Genomic DNA, 22,665 nt, shown 5'->3' with positions numbered 1-22,665 from the left:
CAAAATGGCAAAATTCCGTTCTCCCAGCTCTCACCTGCCGCCTTCAGTGTGACACCGTCGCGGGCGGCAATCAGTGGATTCGCCAGCACCCCCCCTTCAAGGAGTGCGAGTGCGGGGCGGTACCAGCAAATGCCGGTACCGCCCCGGGCTGTCTCAGGTCTAGCTACACCACTGGGCTCTTGTAGAGCTGAATTATCCCTCATGTGACACAGAATGTACAGCCTTCAGCACCGAAGTTATTGCTCAACGTATTCGAAACTTACAGGCACCCGCATTCGACAGCTGGTAGCAAGCACCAATGTGAGACAGAACTTGCAGTCTCAGGCTTCAAACAGCAGAACTATCACACAAATTACTTATACATTACTGGATTCGGCTTTAAACCGCAGAGACATTCGTCAAGCTGCATACAGTTTACAGGCATTGGTTTTCAGCAGCAGAATTACCACTCAGGGGACCAAGAATGAACAAATATTGATATAAGCTGAATAACATATTAGCATTTGATGCTACATGGATCCCGGTGCTTCACACCGTCACCATAGCAATTTTTGAAGTCCTTGATCTTCTTACTTCATGGCCTCTCCCCTTCCCATGTAGTTAGCTCTCAAACTCCCTCTTTAGGTGTAGGGGGCTGGGCTAACCTTGAGGAGTTCCATTAATCCATTCAAATGCCCTCCTGCACCTGCTCATTGCCTCCCTCAAGTATTTCTGTCCAGGGTGGGCTTTCAGCCTTTTGCGCGGTGGGTAGAGCTGGCACTGTCTGCATTGTGGCTGGTGCAGGCCCCAGTATTCTTAGCCTTTCTTCCCCTCAGCTTTCTTCCAGTTGGAGAGCACACTGTTTACCTTCACCTTATCGCCTGCCCGCCTCCGCTTCTAGATTAAAATAAGTTAAGTTTAATATAACATTTTTAATGACTTTTTCAGAAAGTCAATAAATATAAGATACAAGAGGAAGCTATACAACATTATACAAATTAATACAGATTTAAAAGTGATTGTAAAAATAATTAAAAACGTAACTGTTAGACGGTGGAAGGAGATCCATGAAAAAATAAACGGCTTATTTTGCCATTCTCGAGTTATCGTAATCATGCCATGTGAAGGGTTGGAAAAGCAAATAAAATATGATTCACATTTTGAAAATCATTTTGACAGAGTGGACAAGAACAATCAGCAGGGGGGGGGGTTCTTCCTTTTTCCTAAAACACACTGTATTGGCAAATTCAAATAAGCTCCTACAGCGCTGAGCCACTGGCTCTGACCTTTTATCCGTCTCCCCATCACCCTTCTTCTGCTCTTCCACACAGCAAATACCGATTTTTTTTTATGTATGGTTGTCTGTTGCCTTGGTGTTCTTATGGTGGTTGGTTGTGTGTGCCTGTGTCTGTGCTTCGATCTGAGTTTCATATCGGGCTGTTGGCCATCCAGGACAATGATCTTTCTTTTCTATGTGGTGAAGAAGGTTAAAAATAGCCACATATGTCTGTCCCTTGTTGGGCCTCACCTCTAATGATCTTCACTTTCCTTAACGGTTGATACAGGACCTCGCATAATCATACGTGTGCGGTGGATCCCAGAGCGGGCATTGGTTCATCCTTTTCTTTGCTTCTGTGCTATGATTGGCTGTAGCTAAGCTCCTGGAATGTTAGTTCTGCACCACTTCTTGTCTGTTGGAGCCATGGGTCCTTCACCTGCTCTTCTGTTGTGCTCTGCTATATGTCATTTTTTGCCACTACTTCCTATATTGGCAGGGTGCACACCAATTTTGTGTCCCAGCTGGCAGTGGGGGTCCCCATTCCCCGGGCTGCTCAAAAATTGAGTCCAGTATAACACCATTCCTTCCCTTCCTATTGGCCTCTGAATCCTCTCTCCCCTTCCAGAGGGCCATGGATTTATTATGGCAGCTCTCCCTTTTCCTCACTATATGCCCCTGCTTAAGGGAGTTTACCCATCTCCCCTTCCATCTAGTTACCCATATAGCTTTTCCTGGAACCAGAGGGGTAAAACACCTGCTCCCATTGTAGCTCGTGGCTTCATCTGAACCCCCGAGCGACACTGCACTTCGATAGATGCATGCTAAGGGCCTCGTTCCAGTACAACTCCAGCCAGGAATTGTGGTTGGATACAAGCATTTAAGACCTCATACATCTTCCTTTTCTCTTATGTGAAAAGTCTGGGAACAATAATATGTCTTCGTTCAATGTATGTGAAAACTAACTAATGCTTATCACATGTAAGCAACCTAAAAAATGTATTATATGTCTTGCTCCCACAGGACAGTCCAGCATCCGGCTGAATACATTGGACAGAACGTACACCAAACAAATCACCTATATGCGTGCTGTCTGTTATCATGTAGCTCCAAACGACACTTTAGAGAAAGAAACAACACATAGACACATCAACAGAACACATTCCATACATCCAGCACAAGTATACCATGTAGCCACTCTTGCAAAAAAATGTGTCTTTTTTTTAAACAGCATATTTTTGAAGTTTCCAACACTACAAACACTACTCGTCTGGGTCAGAAACTGTTACATCAGTTAGGTCAATGTGTGGCATGTAACAGTCTTCATGTATCACATTGAAGCTATTGAAGGATATTTAGTTGAGGCACATCATTTGATAATGGAAGCATTCCCTTTCCAATGCACACTGTAACTCAGGCCGGACTGGGAACTGGAACCAGCCCAGGCAATCAGCTCAATAGGCCCCCAAGGGGCGGGGCTGCGAGTGGGAAGCACCACTTCCGCTGCTACTTTTGTTACAGGTGGACAATATTGGAGCACTGCTGCAAAACCAGTCACCTGTAACAAAACCTCCCCCCAGGAGTCCAAAACCGGCCTCCACCCTTCCCGCCTACTGGGAAAACGCCTAGTGCCCGCTACAGCCAGTCCGGCCCTGACAGTTACTCCTCTCACCCCAATTTCCCCCCACCAATGTGCTGGTCCGTAATTTTCCCATTAAACATTATGTACTCCTCACATATGAACATCACACAGAAGTAGTCCCATTCAGCCCACGGTAGGACAACAGTATGTGTGTTTAGTTCTGTTCCTCATTCGATCCACTCTCATGCAATGGGAACGATCAGGGGTTACTTGTTCGGGTTCTTTGAGGCAATCCACTTCATGATCCCACGCCTTAGCCATATCTATTGAGACACAACCCCTTTGCGCCTCTCGATACAGGTCCGATAGCCCGTGTCTGCTGCTAATTGTCAGCGTTGATCTGTCCTGCAGGGCAAAGAGAGAGGTTGATGAGACGCTGCTTCGCAGTCACCTCAGCGTCGTCACGCCACCAACTTAGGACCTAGCCTCCCAAAGTCTAACTTTACTACTTTTCTGTATTCACAAAGGTAAACTTAGACCAAAAGTCTAACTTTACTTGTAGTAAATTACCTTTGTGAATACCGAAAAGTAGTACAGTTAGACTTTTGGTCTAAGTTCACCTTTGTGAATTTCGAAAAGTAGTACAGTTAGACTTTTGGTCTAAGTTCACTTTTGTGAATACCGAAAAGTAGTAAAGTTAGACTTTTGGTCCAAGTTTACCTTTGTGAAAACCGAAAAGTAGGAAACTTACACAAAAGTGTAAGTTTACCCTTGTGAATTGGGCCCAGAATGCCGGTTTTAATGTTATAGCTAGTTTCACACCTATGCCTTGCGTAAATGAATGCAAACTACTTCCCTGTTTTATGTGGGAAGGCATAAAGTTAAAGCATCGTGGCATTCTCATGGGGTTCGCTTGGTTAATTCTGTCAGTTTATAAATTGCTTTAGACAATTGGAGAAATAACAGTTAGCTTCTTCCGAGATATGTATTTATAGCTCTCTCCACCTCAATATGGTGGTATATATCTTCTGGCAGACTTGAGTACCTTGATTATGGATAGTTGTGCCTAGCCCCACTAGGCAGACTGGATAAGTATCTCGGAGATCTTCGAGCAATGAAAAGGACATCAGTCTCTGTCTCTCTCTGCTCCTTATGCATATGTATATCTCTACGGACTAAGCTGTTGGGTTTCTGTGAAAATGCTCTTACAACCACTCCACCTCATAGTGTTGTGCAAATCAAGAATGACGGAACTCTTTTGGCTCCTGATGGACTCTGTAAACCTGTGCCGTAGGCTTTGGAGCGTGGTGAAGTGAATGCAGCAGTAGAACGTTGAGTTCTTGCTTAAACGCTGAAGAATAAAGACATGTATAACTACTCTCCATTTGTGGCATAGTCATTGACGAATGCCTAGGATGGGTAGGACGCTACAACTGGTGACAAGTAGAGGATAAGTAACTCATAAATCGACATCGCTCTCACAGAGAGTTTGCCATGGTCCAGCTCACTGCTTGTTCGTGCCACGAGTGCTGCTGTCGAAGTGCAGAATCGACGCTGGCACCTGTGGAGTCTCAGTGCAACATCAGCCTGTGTAAATCTTTAGAGGACAAAGAAATCATCATTGAAAATCTACACATCGGTGGCCGAGAATCAAATGAAAAGGTTGCAAACAGTGGTACCGCAACACTACACAGATTAATGCTATATGTCATATGGAGTGATAGTGCTAAAGGCGGAGGCAACCAGGTCTGGAAAAGCAGTGTATTGTGATAATCCAGTGCATGAAAGGCTGTAATCTGACATGCGAAGACGCAGAGAGCAACCAGGTGGTTACAAAGAGACATTTAAGTGCAAAACTAATTAAAAGTCATAATGTTATTCGCTTATAAAATCATTTGAATACGAAAAGACTTGTTTACTTACCGAAACAACTAAAGAGAGACATCAGACCATAGCCTGCAGTGAAGTGGCCACATAGGGAGGGCCGGGTTTTGCTTGCAAAGCTGTCCATAAACCAAGAAGCCCACCACTAAAGCTCCTGAGTAAGGGCTCAGAACAACCCTACAGATCTCCATCAAAATAAAGAGCTCCAATGGAGAGCAAAGGTGAGGCCAAAACTCCTCCAAAGTGTCAAGGTTGACCCTGAAGCCAGCATGTCACAAGGCTCTGTAAATGGTTTGCATGAGCAAGCTTACCAAGAAGTGTTAGAGAGACACCTGCTGTCCATCAATGGTTATACTGCTGCTGATTTCTTAAAACGGCCATCATCATTTGATACTGCCAAAACACACATTGTTGGAAATCAATGGACTGCTTGGATAGAGACATTTGAGGATTTCATAGATGCAATATATGAAGCAGATTACAAAAAGAGTATCAATTATCTGAAGAACATGGCTGGTGAAGGTGTAAAAGAACCCATAAAAAAGTTGGTGAAATGACGTAACATCAAATCAAAGCAGCCTTGAATGTCAAGTTCAATCCAGTACCAAATGTAGACTACGAAACTTACATATTCAGTCAAGAATGCCAAAGAGTGGGAGAAGCCATTGATGAGTTTGTTGAGAGGCTAGACCTCCTTATAGAGCACTGTAAATTCAATGAGATTAATGATGAGGAAGCTATACACCTTGGAGTTTTAGACGGATATTTGTCAGATTCTTTTTGATGATGAATGCTGATGAAACTCTGAGCTTATAGCAAGTAATCACGGCTGCCCGTGCTGAGGAGCGTGCTAATCGACAAGTGGCTCACCTAGAGGCAGGAGGTGTCCAGAATGTGTGAGTCATGAATATGAAAAGTAAGCTAAAACATAAAGCTGAGGGACGCAGTGATGTCTCCACAGAAGAAGAAAATGTTTTTCAGATGTGTGTTGTCATTTCCACATGACAGTAGATGTCCCGCAATTGGACAGATTTGCAAAGGCTGTGGTAGGCGAACCATTTTGTGGTGGTTTTGCAAGGTGAAGTGAAAAGTAAGTGGGTCCCAGCGTGAAGAGATAGTGGCCAACCGAGCGCTACATCAACAACACTCCATGCGATCCTTAAATGAGGCAAATCAACACCAAACAAAGTTGATCATCATTAAAATCATCGTCAAAGAGTTCCTCAGTGTCAGTTTCAAGTGAAAGTGACAATGATAATTCTGCAATGTTGATGTTTACTTCAGAGAAGCATGAACATGTGGGACTGGTCGAATGTGAGAAAAAACACAGACAAACGAATGATCGACATGAAAAATCACCAAAGACATACAAACATTGTCTGAAGATTACCTTGAAAATAAGTGGGTGTTTGATACCTTTATTATTGATAGCAGTGCATCGATAAATATTATGGCTTAGGAGAAATATTGTGAATTGCCTCCCTTACCACAACTTATCCCATCAAAATTTTAAGTATATACATGGGCTGCATCAATACCATTAAAATGTCAAGGGTCATTTGTAGCTACGATGAAACACATGAAAACGGTGGTAAAAGAGCCCATTCATGTAATTCAAGGTACGGCTTCAAGTGCCCCTCTTTTCAGTTTTACCTGCACTGCTGGTGTGGGATGATATCAGTGAACTACAAAAAGGATACTCATCATGAAATAGTAAGTCAATTTCCAACATTATTTCATAGGTTATTAACGTTTAACCCATGAAAGTACAGTTACATATAAATGAGGATGTTAGACCTGTTACTCAAAGACATAGACAAATTGCATTTCACTTGTGAAAAGCTGTTGAAAGAGAATTTAACTTGTTGCTCAAACACCACATAATTGAATGATTCACTGTTCCAATGCCATGGGTTTCTCCCATAGTAATAGCGCCTAAAAGAGACAGTGAAGGAGCTGTACGTGTTTGCCTTGACAAACGTCAGGCCAATAAGGCAATCGAGACAGAACGACATCCAGGTGCGCACATTGCGGATATGGTAACTCAACTGAATTGTGCAAAGTTTTTCTCTCAATACGACTTAAACAAAGGATATCGCCAGTTGCAACTTGAAGAGAATTGCAGGTACATTACAACCTTCTGTACACACAATGTCTGTTTCGCTACAAGTGGCTGAGTTCTGGTATAACCTCTGCTGCAGAACTTTTCCAAGACGTCATCCGATGTATCTTACAGCCGTTTGTAAATGCCTTCAACTATAGTGATGAAATATTAGTCTTCGGACTCCGAAAGAGCATGACAAAACTCTCAAGCAAGTATGTTGTTTACTAAATGATGCTACTTTGATTGAATGCTGACAAGCGTGAATTCCATAAGACAAATGTAATTTCTTTTGCCACATCTTTGCGGATGAGGGTATGACACCTGATCCAGCTAAAGTGCAAGCATTATCTACTGCTTATCCCCCACAGGACCTTTCTATGTTACGTTCCTTTCTTGAAATGGTCAATTTCAGTTCTAGATACATACAAGATTTTGCCATGGTCAGTGCACCGTTACAAGAACTGACTAAAAAGAAGGTTGTCTTTCAGTGATCATGTGAGTGCAAGGCAAGTTTCAAAAGAATCAAGCAAGCCATTGAGAGTCCCACTGAGGTGGCCTACTTTGATCTCAAGCTTCATACATAGGTTGTAGTTGATACTGGTCCCATCGGGTTAAGTGCAATCCTTGTGCAGTGCAATGGATAGCCAAATGCCCTAAGGTATATCGTGGCTTACTCCTGTAAAAGCTTGTGACAAACTGAGCATGCTTATTCACAACCTGAGAAAGAAAGCTTGGCAGTGGTGTGGGCTTGTGACTATTTCCATGTGTTCTTATATGGAAAGCCGTCCACAGTAGTCACCAATCATCAAGCACTATTAACAATATTTGGCAATTCAAAAGCCAAGATGCCTCCTTGTACAGAACGTTGAGGTCTGAGATTACACGAATAGTACTACATGATAGTTCATCGTCCAGGGAAAGATCGGAATCCTGCTGAATATTTCTCAAAAGCGCCATTACATTGCCCTGGTACATCATCTAAGACAGCTGAAACCACCATAAATTGAATTGTAAAATAGAGCACAACGGCTCTCTTGTAATTAGAACAAATTGTCACTGCAGCGAGTCAAGATAGGTGTCCCTTCCTGCACAACAATAATCATCCCTGTAATGCAGCGACACTTACACCATGGCGCAAGGGTATCTGCATTGGTGCATGGCTGCTGTTTGTGCACCGGCTCAGGGGAGAAGGACAGAAAAGCACTGTATCTTGTAGATACAGTAAATTCCTGCCCTTTTACTTTGAAGCTCGGCAGCGCTGCAGGAAGGCTTGCTGCTCTGCTGTGCATCAAAATATAGTAAAAAGGCTCTGTATTTTGCCCGGGCTGACCACGTAAAAAACACAAGGCCATATTTACAAGGGCATTGTGCCATCAGAGTGTTACTTTTAATGAGGATCTGGTGGTGCAATGCCCTGTTCCATATTTATAAAGCAGCATTAAGCCACTTTGTGTGACTTAATGCCACTTTGTAAATATCGTACCCTTTCACGGGGGCGTGGCTTGGGAGCCGATGGGACAGGCTGCGTGAGCACTGAGCTCCGCGCCCGATCCCCAATTTTATCCTGATTCCGGCATCTCTCAGTCCCCCAAGCGGAGCCAATTGAGCAGGGGGCGACCTGGAGTTGACGGGCGTTGAGATTTGCCCGAGTCCAGGCACGAAACGGTTGCGGGGGCTTTTGGCTTGAGCGAAGGTGCCGGCCGCTGGACGATCCAAGATGGCGCCAATCCCCGTCACCTACTCCGGGTGCCGGAGCCGGCGCTGACTGCCGCGATCGGGTGCGGAGAGCTGCGACCGGGGAAGCGCTGAAAGTGAAGCGCAGAGCCCCGAGGAAGACTGGCATGACTGCGGTGGCGCTGCTGAGCGGTGAAGTGCCCCAGACCGCGGTGAGCGGGTGCCGAGAGCGCCGCGGGCACGGGACGACTGGGACCCGCGGTTCGGCCCTCCGGGATCGCGGAGGGCCCCGAGAGGCGTCGGAACTGGGCAGGAGGTGCGCCCAGCCTGAGGACCGGACGACGTCTCCTCGGACCTGATTGGGGGTGAACACGAGGTGGCTGGACCCTGTGGGGGGAGCTGTATCGGGGGCCCCACCGCGGACAGGAAGTCGGCAGAGGCTGGGGCTTCCTCCCTTTGACCCCCCCCCCGCTCGCCGACGTGAACCGCGGACTGGGAGCAGGATCGCCTTGGGGGGCCCTGGAGGTCGGTGGCGGTGCCGCTGAGAACAGCTGTGAATGGCCCCGGGGCTGCATTGACTGTGCAGGGGTGACTGGGCTGACGGCGCCCTCCCTGCAAGGAGATGCTGAGCGGGGGTGCAGGCGGCCGCCCAGCAGCATATTGCTGAGCGCATGACACCCCGGAGGAAGCTGCAGCAAGGCTGCTGGATGGACTTGGGGCCGCAGATTGAGCGCAGCAACGCGGTGACGGGCGGCGGACCTGGGCTTGCCCTCTAGTGTAGGACCGCGACAAATCGGGGCCACCCCAGCCTGGAGAACAGCGAGAGGAGCTTTGTGGGGGCGGCGGCGAGCTGAGAGGACTGGCAACTTGCGCGGTGGAACCTGTACGACCACGCATAGCCCTAACTGGACGGCACGCTGGGGCTGGGGCTTTTCCTGGGCGGCGCTTCTGAAGTGAGAGGCGGCCATTAGAGACTATGCGAAGTGTGGGAGGTGCTGCCCATTAGAATAGATCGGAGGGCATTGGGGGCTCCGCAACGCAAGATTGGAGTGCGCTAACGGCCGCAGCCATGGGCAAGCCTCGGGGACGGAAGGAAGGAGACCCACCGCCATCTGACGCTGACTCCCCGCCTCAGGAGAATAGGGGTGAGCAGGAATTGCCACAAGATCCAGGGATCCAACTCCAATTGGATAAAATACTGACGCCCATAGCGGACTCTTGAGTTGCCCTCCAGCAGGATAGGGTTTGTTGCGAGCGGATCACTCGAAACTTGATGACCGGGTGAAGCAGACCGAAACTACACTTCAGGAGATTGGCCCTGCACAGACCACGCTATCTGCGACAATGGCGGGCGTCCTGGATCGTCTCATGGTGCTGGAGCGATGGGCTGAAGACGCGGAAGGCAGAAATAGACGCAATAACATCCGCGTGGTGGGCCTACCAGAGAAAATCTGCCCTTTTATGCAGGTATCTGCATGAGGGGCATACAATGGGTGTTGCTGTGGGAGTTCCACCCCAAAACCCATTGCTTTTTGATGCTGCCCTAGATTTACAAGGATGTGCCAAAAACTAATGCCACTGAATAGCAGGCGTTAGATTGGTGCAACTAGGAGAAATACTTTATTTCTCCTCGTTTTTGCTCTTCTTATGTGATTTTTATGTGTGCTGCACAGCACACATAGAAGGAGCATATTGCCTTTAAAGATTGTTTATGTGCAGAAAGGTGTCCCTTGCTGCACATAAACAATCATCCTTGCAACGCAGGCATCCTTGCACCATGGCGCAAGAGTCTCCACATTGGCGCTAGGCAGCTTTTTTAGCACCAGCACAAGAAAAAACACAGGAGTGCAGAGTTTACTTGTAAATACGGTGCATCCCTGCATTTTTAAAATGACAAGGCTGTGCAGCTAAATTGCTTGCAGCACCGCGCTGCACCATTTCTTTGTACATATGCCCCACAGTTATCCGGTTGCATTCACTTGGGCTGTTAGTTTCCGACAGGGCCGGACTGGGAACCACAACTGGCCGTGGCAAAGTGCTCGGCCGCCCCCCCACACTTGGGGGTGTTGGAGGTGCCGCCGAGCTCTTTGCTGGGGCCGGTTTTCGGCCGATTTTGTTACAGGGCCGATTTTGCAGCTATGTTGCAAAAAAGACCCCGAAACAAAAACGGCCCCCCAGGGGCCCAAAACCGGCCTCCACCTGTGCGGCGCACCGGGGGATTGCCCGGTGCCCGCTATGGCCAGTCCGGCCCTGGTCTCCGACCGCGGCGCTCAGGCCCAGTTCCCATGTCTGCTGCCAATGCCAGACTCTACCAGGCTCATGAATATTAAACCGTAAGCATCTGCCAGCTACTGTACACAATTTAAAAACTATATTCCAACAACCTTGCCTGTCCACTCCCTACAAATGCATCTTAATCCGCACGTAATATGAGATTTATGCTCAAGAATATAGCTCCCAAAACATTTTTTTTTCCACTGAGAGCTTCGATATTTACAGTCTGCTTCATTTAATTCCCACAGAATGCGTTCTACCATATAAATCAATGCAATTCAATCAAGGCGCGCGAGCCGCCGCGAGGCACAGGAACCTTGCCAGAGTCCTACGTATGCCGCGCGCTCTGTGAAGTACGGCTCCTAATTAACTTTCGCCAATTATTTAAAAAGCTTATTTGTGAGATATAGCCCTTCTCCTTGCCTCACAATGCTCTATGCTTGGAGGAGCACGCGGGCACACATAAGGAATGAGGGAGTGCACGCGCCCGCGCCCCGCCCTCTCTCTGGGGCGGGAGATTAATACTTGAGGGGTGGCCGTGTAGGGGGTCGGTACCGTCGGCTCCAATCTTCATTAAAGCCCATTAAATTAGCTCCTAACGTAAGCACGCCGCGCGTGTTTTTTGTTCTCAGGGGTGCTATAATTAAGCATGATGGAGTGTGCTGGCATGACGCACTTGTAAAGAACAGGATAACAAGGTGGGGGATCTTCTCCAGATAAAACACCCCTCAGCGGCAGCGTGTGTTGGAAAAGGTTCAAATAAAGTGACTCGCCATAGCACGCGCAAGCTCTGACTTATTGCATGTCGAGTGCAAGCATCGAATGGATTGATATTAACATGATCATGGAGTAATACTGTGATAAAGGGTTCTAATATACTTGATCAATTATTTTCTAGGCGGCACATTGGCTATTTATTGATTTCTATAAAGCCTACAGGTCTTTTTGGACTTCAGATGGGATAGTGCATGATCTTTTATAGAGTAAAACAGGGCCTGCTTGTCATCACTTGCACTGTAAATTGAAAAGGCTTCTCTTCACTAGCGTGAATTTCCTTTTGCTGTTAACAATGAACAAAGATGGCTTGATTTCTGCTGGCCCAATTTGTATTTTCAAGTAATGTCCACGAGCCACATATTTAGAGTTATTCACCTCCAGAAATAACACGTCGCCACATAGCGGACATCTTCCATGGGATGCCTGATCTTTTTATAAGTCAATAAACAAGGCGAGAGGTCTCCTCCACCAAGTGGTGGATCATCAGTGGTCCCTGCAGGTAAGCGCGGTGGGATGGGGTGAGGGGGGATGTCAACAGATGACGGAATAGGAATTACTTATTTATTTAATTTTCCTTATTCTGTCTGTCGACTTTCCCCACCGCCCCCTCCCCGCCGCGCTGACCTGCACTGACAGCCAGCCGCTGTGTCCCTACACATTTTCAATTTTGGAAAGAGATGAGGACGCACCTCTTTGAAGAACATTATATCATCCTAACACAGTAAGAGTCCACTTCCTCTCTCAAAGGCCAGCACCCACCGCCTAGATTTATTCTGGGATTGAATCTCTGCCTTTGACCCTCTACAATGCACCATTGGTTTTCAGCCAGGTCGGTGACATACAAATACCACTTACATATGTACATGCATAAATTAAATGTTTTTTTTTTGTAAAATTTTTATTTTATTTCGAGTTACATAGAAAAATAAACAAAGGGCTGCGGGGGAACCGCACAGTACCCAAAAGCAAGGTAAGAGCCTTGTACGCACATCAACAGTGACCCAAGCCATAGCAAACGCATATCCAGACCAGGCTCAAGACAACAGAGCAATTAGGACCACCGTACACAGTGCGCTATCAGCGTATCAGTAGGCCGGGCCAGCTAAGACGACCAGTGCCGCAATGTGCCGGACCCCAGACCTCCAGGTTCCATACAAGCAATGCAGGTAGTCAAGTCGTGGATCCTCCACAGCCCAAAAAAACCCAAACAACCAACATCCCCTTCCCACCCCCTCCCTCCCCCCCGGTGGTGACGCCATTCACTCAACACTCAAACAGATCCACATCACACTTGAAAGAGGTGCATCGACCTCACCGAGGCCGGACATACGGCCGAGGGCAACCCCTTAGAAAGAAACGTAACCAGAGGACCCCACTGATACCGGAAATTCTTATACTGGCCCAAGAAGATGTCCGCCACTCTCTCCAAACTGAGCAACCTCCACAACCGCGCATGCCACAGTGAGACCGCCGGGGCCTCCTTCTTCTTCCAGGCCGCTGCTAGTGTGAGCTTCGCTGCGCCGAGGCACAGCCACAAAATCTTTTTATCTGCCCTGGTCTGATAGACTAGGCCAGGATCACGCAGTCCTAGCAGGACGCAAGCCATAGAGTCATCAATGGGATAAGTCAAAATGTCCTTCATATGGGAAAGGATTTCCTCCCAATACGGACGGATCACCGGGCAGTCCCACCAGATATGGCGGAAATCCCCCAGAAGTCCGCAACCCCTCCAGCACTTATCCGAGGTCCCCGGGAAAATGCGGTGAAGCCTAGTCGGGCACATATACCATTGCATGACCGTTTTGAGGTGGGCTTCCCTCAAGTGCAAGGAATGGTTAAAGGACGTCAAATCGCGCCACAGCGCCGACCATTCCGCGTCCGAGACCTCTCGCCCCAGCATTTCCTCCCATTGCCCCATGTAACGAGGTCGAGGAGATATCGTCGATTGAAGCAACAGCTGGTAAATGAAGGAGATGGCCCCTTTCATGGCAGACGTCCGCAAAATAAAGGCTTCAAACGGCGTCGGCGGTCTCGTAGCCGCCTCCACCACTCCAGGTGACGTAGCCCAGTGAAGCAGCTGAACATGCCGGAATTGCTCAGTCTGGGGGACCCCATAATCTCTCATACAATTAGCGAAAGTGAGGGTGTCCAGGCCATGGAACAAATGGGTCAACGCCCGACACCCCCCCTCCCTCCACACCGCAAACGGTCCTTCATGTAGCGCCGGCGGGAAAGCCGGGTTGTAATGCAAGGGCGTAAACGGCGAAGGGAATGTGGTCCAACGGTCATCTCCCGCCAGCGAGTCCCACACCTTCAACACCGTGCTGGTGGGGGTGCTGATATATGCATTGAGGGGGCGGTCCTTCTTTGGTTTCCAGGCCAAGTCCCAAATTGACCTACCGGCAACGCATCGGTCCATATGGAGCCAGTGTTTCTCGGAGGTCTGTTGCGACCACTCTACCAAAACTCTCAGTTGCGCCGCTTTGTAATATAACTGCAGGTCTGGGAGCCCAACCCCACCCTCTGATCTCGGTCGACGGAGAACTGCATATGACACCCGTGCCTGACCCCCCTGCCACACGAAACGCAGTAAGGAAGTCTTGAGGTGCCGAAAGAAATCGCTGCCCATGGGGATAGGCAAGGCTTGGAATAAATATAAGAATTTAGGGAGGAGGACCATCTTCACGGCATGGATTCTGCCCAGCCACGACAGAAATTTCGGCTTCCACCTGTCCAATTCGGCCCGAGATTTCGCCAGCAAGGATGGGAAATTGGCCTGGAACAGCCCGCCCACCGTCGGTGTCAGATGGACCCCCAGGTAGACAATCGAACCTGCGGCCCAGGCTAACGGAGTCAGCGGCCGCACCCGGTCCCTCTCAACCTGCGACAGGGTAAGGTTCAGGATGTGCGACTTGCTATAGTTGACCTTAAAGCCCGCCACTTCCTCAAATTCCAGCAATGCCTCCCTGACGTAAGGAAGCGAGCCCTCCGGATCCGCAATAGAGAACAAGACATCGTCCGCGAAGAGCGAAATCTTATGCTGCTCCCCCGCGAATGGTAAACCTCGGATCCCCTCATGCTCCCGCACCGCCACCGCCAGCGGCTCGATGCTCAGCGCGAATAGCAGAGGGGACAGAGGGCAACCCTGTCTAGTGCCGCGAGTGTGAGCAAAGAATGCTGACATATGACCATTCACCGCAACCCGGGACCGGGGGCAGCAGTAATTAGCCCTCACCATAGCGATGAAGGTCTCCGAAAAACCAAAGGCAGTCATAGTATTGAAGAGGAACCCCCAATCCACCCTATCGAAGGCCTTCTCGGCGTCCAGGCCTATTAGGACCGCCGGTATACGAAAGCGTTCCGCTTTTTCTATCAGATGCACCACCCGACGTGTGTTATCATGCGTCTGGCGCCCCTTGATAAAGCCAGACTGGTCCGGGTGGATCAGCGCCGGCATAAGGTCTTGTAGCCTACCAGCCAGGATCGCCGAATACAGTTTAGCGTCCAGATTAAGAAGCGCTATCGGGCGAAAGGAGGCACACTGTGTCGGATCCTTCCCCGGCTTTGGCAAGACCGTAATCATCGCCTCCGCCAGGGAGCCAGTGGAGGAACCAGAGGCGGCCATGTCATTAAAAAGAGCGACCAAGAAGTCACAGAGCTCGGAGGCGTAAGATTTATAAAACACAGCAGTGTACCCGTCCGGGCCAGGCGCCTTGTGAAGCTTCAAGTTCTTAATAGCCGCTAGCACCTCCTCCCTGGTAATCGGTGCCCCTAAGAGCTCATTCCACTCCTTAGACACCTGCGGAAGGGTTAGGCGCCCCAGGTAATCTTCTTGGGCAGCCGTTCCTATTTGCTCCCCCTTGTATAGGTCCGAGTAAAAGCGACCAAAGATGGCCGCCTTCGTCTCGTCCCGATGCTGCAGTAGTCCAGCAGAGTCGCGGATCCCTCCAATGTACTCACGCTCTCGCCTGTCACGAAGCTGTCGGGCCAAGTGCCTCCCCACCTTGTTGCCACAAGAGTAGGACTGACGGCCCAACCTCAGAAGGGTGAACTCCGCCCTGTTACTGTAATGGGCCCTCAGTTTCCCCCGTACCGCCGTGAGAGGCCGGAGGGTCACCCTCGAGGGGTTGAGTTTATGTGCCTGCTCGAGAGTAGCCAGTTCAGCCTCCAGGGCCTCCCTCTCCTTGCGTCGCATCCTATTGAGCTGAGCGTTAAGGCCCAAGCAAGTGCCCCTGATGGACGCCTTAAAGGCATCCCACGTGTTGGGCACCGAGGTATCAGACGGTGGATTGAGAGCAAAGAACTCCCTAATGGCCACCCGCAGCGCCTTGTTAGAAGTTTCGTCCCGAAGCACCGATGCCGGGAAGTACCACTTCCGTTGCCCGGAGCCTGCCGGCAACCAGCGCAGTGTAAGCACCAGCATGCTGTGGTCCGAGACCGAGAGGGGCAGTATGGTGGAGTCAAGGACATCTCCTCTAAGAGCCTGGCTAAGGAATATATGGTCCAGTCGTGAATACGTGCGGTGCACATGAGAAAAAAACGTGTAATCCCTGGACGTTGGATGTAGAGACCGCCACCCATCAACTAACCCCATGCCCTCAACCGTTTGCCGTGACACCTCTGAGAACACACCAGTATCCGCCCTGCGAGAGCCAGAACAGTCCAGCTCTCCGTCCCACACCAAATTACAGTCCCCCATGATGAACAAATGCCCTTCAACAAAATCACCCACTTTACGCAGCAAACCTTGCAAAAACTTATTCTGGCCAGTATTAGGAGCATACAGCACAATAAAGGTACAGAGCCGCCCCTGAACCAGCCCCCTCACCATCAACCAGCGGCCCTCCCTGTCTGTGCGAATCGCCTCAGGCTGGAAACGCAGCGAAGCACGGAAGAGAAGGGCCACCCCCTTGTGCTTTGTGGACGCAGAGGATCTGTATATCAGAGGGTATGCCTTATGCTTAAGACGCAGCTCATCTGCGCGTGTAAGGTGAGTTTCCTGCAGACCCACTATATCTAACTGGTGGTCCGTTATATATTTCCACACCCTTTGCCGTTTCTGTGGAGAGTTCAGTCCCTTAACGTTCCAGGTTCCTATGCTAACAGGCATCGGGAGACAAAAAACCAGAATCCTGTATAACTCGGGGGCAGGCCCTCCACCCCTGCCGTAAGATGCCCTGGTTACAACCCATGGTAAGAACAGGGTCCCGCCAACCCTCCGCCCCACTGTCCCAACCTCGAGTCCCAGGCCCACCCGCCTCGCATCCCCCATACCAACAGCACCTCCCATTCTCCCTCTCAGCACCACACAACACCATCCACAGCACGACTGCGTCACCACCAACCCCCCCCCCCAACCCCAACACCCCAAACAACCCCCCCAAGACCCTCCCCCCCCCGGAAACCCCCTCACAAACCATCAGAAGTCCAAAGGGGCCCTCCTTGGGAGGGCTAGGAGACATCGGCCGATGTCCCCCACGAATCTCGTACCTGGGTGTCTTCTCACAAAGTACACACAAACCCACGGTACCTGCAGGGGTGCGCCCCTCCGGCGCCAGCCAGAATCCTCGTCAGAAATCATGCCGCCCCGGAACCAAGTTGAGAGGCTGACAGCGTGACAGTGGCAACCGAGGCCACCGCGTCGACCCGTTCTTGCATGCTGGTGGGCCTGTCAGGCACCCTCCTCCCCCCCTCCCCGCCCACCCTGTGCCAGGAGGGGGACCGTCGCCGGCCCCTAGCAGATGGACTCCTATCGCCAGGTGAAGCATCCGGGCCGTCGATCCCCAGTAGATCCATGGCCGCTTGAAGGGACCTGATCTGTTCAAGCCTGTTGTTCCAACGAAATATGATGCGGAACGGGTGGCCCCAGGAGTAAGCAATGTTGCGGTCCCGCAGGAAGGCAGTCACTGGTCTAAACTCACGCCGTTTCTGTAGAGTAGAAGCCGCCAAATCCTGGTACAGCTGCGGGTGGTGCCCACGAAACTGGATAGACGTAGCCTCCCGGGCCTTCTTCAGAATGCGCTCTTTCAACTGAAAATCGTGGACGCAAACAAGGATGTCAGGCGGAGGGCCCCCCCCGCGCCTAGGAAGACCAACCCTATGGGCCCTGTCCATCTTAACATCCGTTAGTTCTTCGTCACCCAAGATCTGCCGGAACAGCTCCAGTACATAGCCTCTCAGATCGCCGGACTCCCCGTCCCAAGGCACCGACTTAATACGGATGTTGTTCCGTCTGGAGCGATTCTCCAGGTCCTCCGCGTGGGACTGCAGGTCCAGATTCTGTTCCCTAAGACGCAGCACATCCTGTTGCAGCTGATGTACATCATTAGCCAAGGTAAGATCATGGTCCTCGAGGGTGGCTACCCTCTCGCCAACTCCATCCAGGTCTCTCCTCACCTCCCTAAGGTCCGACGCGAGCTGGGACCGCAGCTCTGAGATGTCATCTTTAATGGAAGCAAATAGCTCCGTCATGAACGCTTTTGTGACCGGCGCCTCGCCGTCTCCCGACGCGGAGGAGGAGCTCCCCCCAGGCGATGGCGGAAGATGGGAGCCCCTGGACAGGCCATCCTTGGTAGTCTTCCCCCTCCTCTGGTTGTTCGCCATATCAAGACCGGCCGTGTGCGTCTCCCCAGTCCGACCACCAATCGCCGGCGACCACAACCCACAGAGTCAATCGCCGGCCACGAGATGGGGCGACCGAGGCGGGGCCCCCTTGGGACCTTCTTCGATGTGTTAGGGCCGCTATCGCAGGTCCGCTCCTCTGCACGGCCAGTCCTCCAGATCTTGCGGCAGCCCCCACCAGGCCACAGGTCAGTTGTGCGCGTGCCCCCAAAGACCAGGGAACGTCTCACACGCTCGGGCCACTGCTCCGCGAGGTAATGGCGCCCGGGGCGCTGCACGGTCAGGCCCTCCAGGTCAAGCTTCACTCAAGTTGTAGGACGCAGCAGAGGCTCCAGATGCCTCGCCTCCCCCTCCACTACAGACCGCCGCCGTCCCTGTCGCCTTGTAAGCGGAAGCTACTTGCGGCCGCAATCCTCAATCGTCCCACTCAAGGGGGCCGCCTAGCCCGCACCAGGCCGTCTTCACTTCCGGCCAGAGCTCAATGTCGCCCCCTCGTAAGGCCGGCCTAGCAGTCCGGCTCAATCGGCGCCCTTCACGGGCCAGATCGCGGCCCCGAGCCCCCCGGCCGCCTCCAGGCGCTCACCTCCCTCCGGTCTGCAGGGACTCTGCTCCGCCGGTCCGCAGTCAGCCTCCGGCTCCGCCGCCGCTCACACAGCTCGACACACGGGAAGGGGGTAGCGGGGCAAACGCCGACCTCCGGGGATCCCGTCGGCTGCTGAAGCTCTCGAGGTGCCTCTCCAGGCCTCGGGCCGACCTGCAGTTCCTCTCTGCGACCGCTCTGCCTGCACTTCCTGTCGGCCTCCCGTCTACTGCAGCCCGGCGTCGGACAGGCCCTCCGCCGCCTCCGCTCCAAGAGCGCGCCTCTCCTCTCGGGACGCTTCGAGGGACCAGCGCCGCCACCAGCACTCAGCCACAACGCTCCGGTGCCCTTTGGCAATAGAACCACCGGTCAAAGCACGGTTCCGGGGGTGCTATTCGGTGCTTTGTTAAATTCGGCGCCGGAGGGAACGCAGAGAGCGTCTCACTCCGTCGCCATCTTGGCCACGCCCCAAATTAAATGTTTTTATCCATCTCTAGCTTTTTTCGTCAATCTAAATGTAACCATCGGGTCGTGCAATTTCCTGTTCAATTATTAACGCATATGCTTGGACGTTGTAATGTCATGAGCTTTTCTTCCAGGAGTTCCATAATCCTAGAGAGGAACGCGTCAGAAGGCCGTGCTCCATTGTAACGTCAAGGAACTCCTAGGTGATGTTTAATATCCTTATCATGGACGCAGGGGCATGGTGGGGGCGGGGCTCATTTTAGGCCTTTTCTGTCTGGAACTCGGCAGACAATCGCTTATCATTAACACTAGAATACAGGGCCAATAGAAGAGCAAGAAGGAGCAGGGAAGAATGTTACTGCATAAATAGAACAGGAAAAGAAAGAAGGAATATTGGAAGGAAGAAAAGAAGGATGTATGGATGAATGATTGGATGGATGAATGAGAATGTGAATGAGTGAGTGAAAGCATACGTGAATGACAGGTAGATGGACAGGTGGCAAAATAATGGAGTGGGTGGGTGGACAAGTGAGTGAATGAATAGGTGGATGGATAAGTGAAAGGATGGCAGAGTAAAGGAATGGTTGGATGAATAGATGGATGGATGAATGAATGGATATGTGGATGATCAGGTGAAAGGGTGGCGGAGTAAAGGAATTGGTGAATTTGTGGATGGACAGGTGAAAGGATTACAGAGTAAAAGGATAGATGGATGCGTGTATTAAAAAATGAGTGAATGGATGGCAGAGTGGATGGATGCATGGATGGATTGCAGAGTAGATGGCAATATGGCAGAGTTGACAAATCAGACCCCCCAGGATATAGCGGCATGGATTAGCAAATTTAGCGGCACAAATATGGAAATTTAGCGGCATTTTTGCGGCCCTTTATTTTACTCATAATCATTCATTTCCAGCCTTAAATCAATGGAAACTGTTTTAGCAGAGTATTCCACTTTGAATAGGCATCCTAGGCTATGGAACAGAGGAAGCAGTGCACAGGTGAAGGCTCCTTAACCACCGCCTCCCCTTCCACACCACCACCAGGCATTTCCGCTCTGCCCAACTTTGCCCTCCATTGATGGAGCTGCCCATAACTTGACACAGCAAAACAAAATATACTAAGACTTTGCCAAATGTAATGCAGGTTAATCAGTATATGTAATATTGATTTCTAAATCAACACCGTGCCCCCTTCCCCTCTTTAACTGTGTTCAACAGGTGGTGGAACTGCACGAATAAGAAAATGTCAAGCATTAACAAAAGTCATCAAGTGGCTGCCAAATGGTGTGTAAATTTGTCATAGTGCAATTAAGACCAACACCATCCCAACTGTTAAGATGTAAAAAGAAATTACCATTTCGAAGCTGCCCAACACTATTTTGCAATGCTAATTTCTCAAAAACTACTAAACGGATTTACACCAAATCAATTAGAAGGATATCTTCACTCATGCTATATTTGTGGTAATTCCATTCACTAGATTTAATCTAGTAGAGAGCAAAAGTTACTTTGGGAATTTATATGGGGAGCACTCATTATGTAAGCCACCGTCCAAACAGCTCTTTATGAAACTTGACATCCCAAAACTTGGCTAGTTTCATTATTCGAATGAATAGTGTACTGCAGATGTTTCAAATAGTGGCAATGTTATAAGTTAAGCAAAATTAAAGGAAACTCAGACCGAATCATAGGTAGGCAGTCAATATGGCTGACTTTGCATTATAGAAATAGTTCATATATATTGTTCAAGAAGATGAAGTATAACAAGAAACCAAAATTCAGCCAAGTGAACAATCTGTATAAAAACGTACAATCATTTACAATGCACCTGGCCTTTGAATTACTGGTTTGTGATTAATTAAGCCTACACAGGTGCCATCTAGATATTCATTGATCCAGGTATTTCTGATATTTATTGTTGGCTTGGGTCTGTGTCCTGAATTTCTGCCCACCTGTCAGGATGCTGCCTAGCACATTGAAAAATGTTTGGAAAGCTTTTTCGGGCCCCAAATGGTGCGATATTTATTGTTACTGTATTGAACTGTAATTTAAAGACACACGTTTGCTGTGCATGGTTTCCATGGGAAGCTATCATCAAAAACACCAAATAGACTCGGATGTCAGAACAGTGCAAAAATATTGACCTTCCTTTTTTGACTGCTCTGACAGATCAGCAATTAACTGGGTTCTGAAGCTGTTACACCGTAAACCAGAAGGGGCTTCCACTATATGATCCCATCATTGGAACGTGTGCCCCCTCCGTGATTGGTAAATACCGGCGCGCGCCTCCAGTCCGCTTCTGGGAACCTAGGGTGATTCACAGCAGAACTGCCGATTTCGCGTGCACTTTTGTAAAAATCGCGGGATTTTTACAAAAGTGCTGATTTCCCGGCAAACTGCGAAATCGCAAAATCGCGATATCCTGGTGTGTCTGACAAATGGATGCATGGATATGTGGCAGAATGAAAGGGTGAAGGATGGATGGGTGAACGAGTGGCTGGCAGAGCAGATGGATGAATGTTTGAGTGGATAGGTGGATGGCCGAGTGAATGGATAGATGACAGAATGGATGGATGGGTGGCAGAGTGGATTGATGGATGGCAGAGTGAATGATGGATGGAAGGGTGGCAGAGTGGGTGGGTGGATGGATAGCAAAGTGGATAGCTGGATGGGTGGATGGATAGATAGATCATGGATAGCACAGTGGATGAATGGATGGATGGCAGAGTGGATTGACGAATGGCAGAGCAGATGGATGGACGGCAGAGTCGGTGGATAGATGGATGGATGACTGGCAGAGTGAGTGGATGGATGGCAGAGTGGGTGGATGGATGGATGGAAGAATGAATGGATGATAGAGTGCAGGGATAGATGGACTTATGGATGGCAGAGTGGATGGGTGGCAGATTGGATGGATGGATAGATGTATGTATGTCGGATGGAAGATTGGATGGATGGTTGAATGGATGGAATGGGGAAATAATGGATAAGAAAATGAATGGATGGCAGACTGTAAAGGTGAAATAGTAGATATCAGCAGATGGATGGAACAGTGACAGAATGAATGGATAGATGTATGGCTGTAAGAGAAAGGAAAGCTGTTCTGGTGAGGGTTCAGCTCGCTCGCACTGTATTTTAATTTTCTATGTACTCCCTTGCATGCATGCATGCATGCCAGGGGCAACTTTATCCCATATAATACATGGTCACACCATCATCTTTCCTACAAACCACTTAAAACCTTTGTGCTTAGCTCTTTCATATGAAAAAGCGAGCATGTTTGCAAACATGAAGAATAAAAATAAAACCTGCATTGGAAAATTGAACACATCAAAAACCTGCTACTTATTTGTTGCAAACAGATGTTAGAAACAGTTCAGAATTCAGTTTTATTTTATATTTTTTTCAAAAGCTGCACTAGCTTGGAATATGAGGAGACATGCCGAA

The 22,665-nt window shown here is 49.6% G+C and overlaps 1 long non-coding RNA gene across 1 annotated transcript in view; it reads right to left on the bottom strand.

Moving 5' to 3' along the window:
* Positions 1-701: 701 nt before the first annotated feature.
* The window catches only part of LOC144828929 (uncharacterized), a 71,001-nt gene continuing 49,037 nt past the window's right edge, over positions 702-22,665 (bottom strand). Inside the window, exon 3 of the long non-coding RNA XR_013610558.1 lies at positions 702-876. This is a non-coding gene — a long non-coding RNA (uncharacterized LOC144828929). The remainder of the gene's footprint in view (positions 877-22,665) is intronic.

Source organism: Lissotriton helveticus, chromosome 4_1, assembly GCF_964261635.1.
Source record: "Lissotriton helveticus chromosome 4_1, aLisHel1.1, whole genome shotgun sequence".
In the NCBI taxonomy this organism is placed as follows: domain Eukaryota; kingdom Metazoa; phylum Chordata; class Amphibia; order Caudata; family Salamandridae; genus Lissotriton; species Lissotriton helveticus.
The sequence above is the reverse complement of the archived record's forward strand: the minus strand, read 5'-3'. Positions and strand labels throughout refer to the sequence as shown.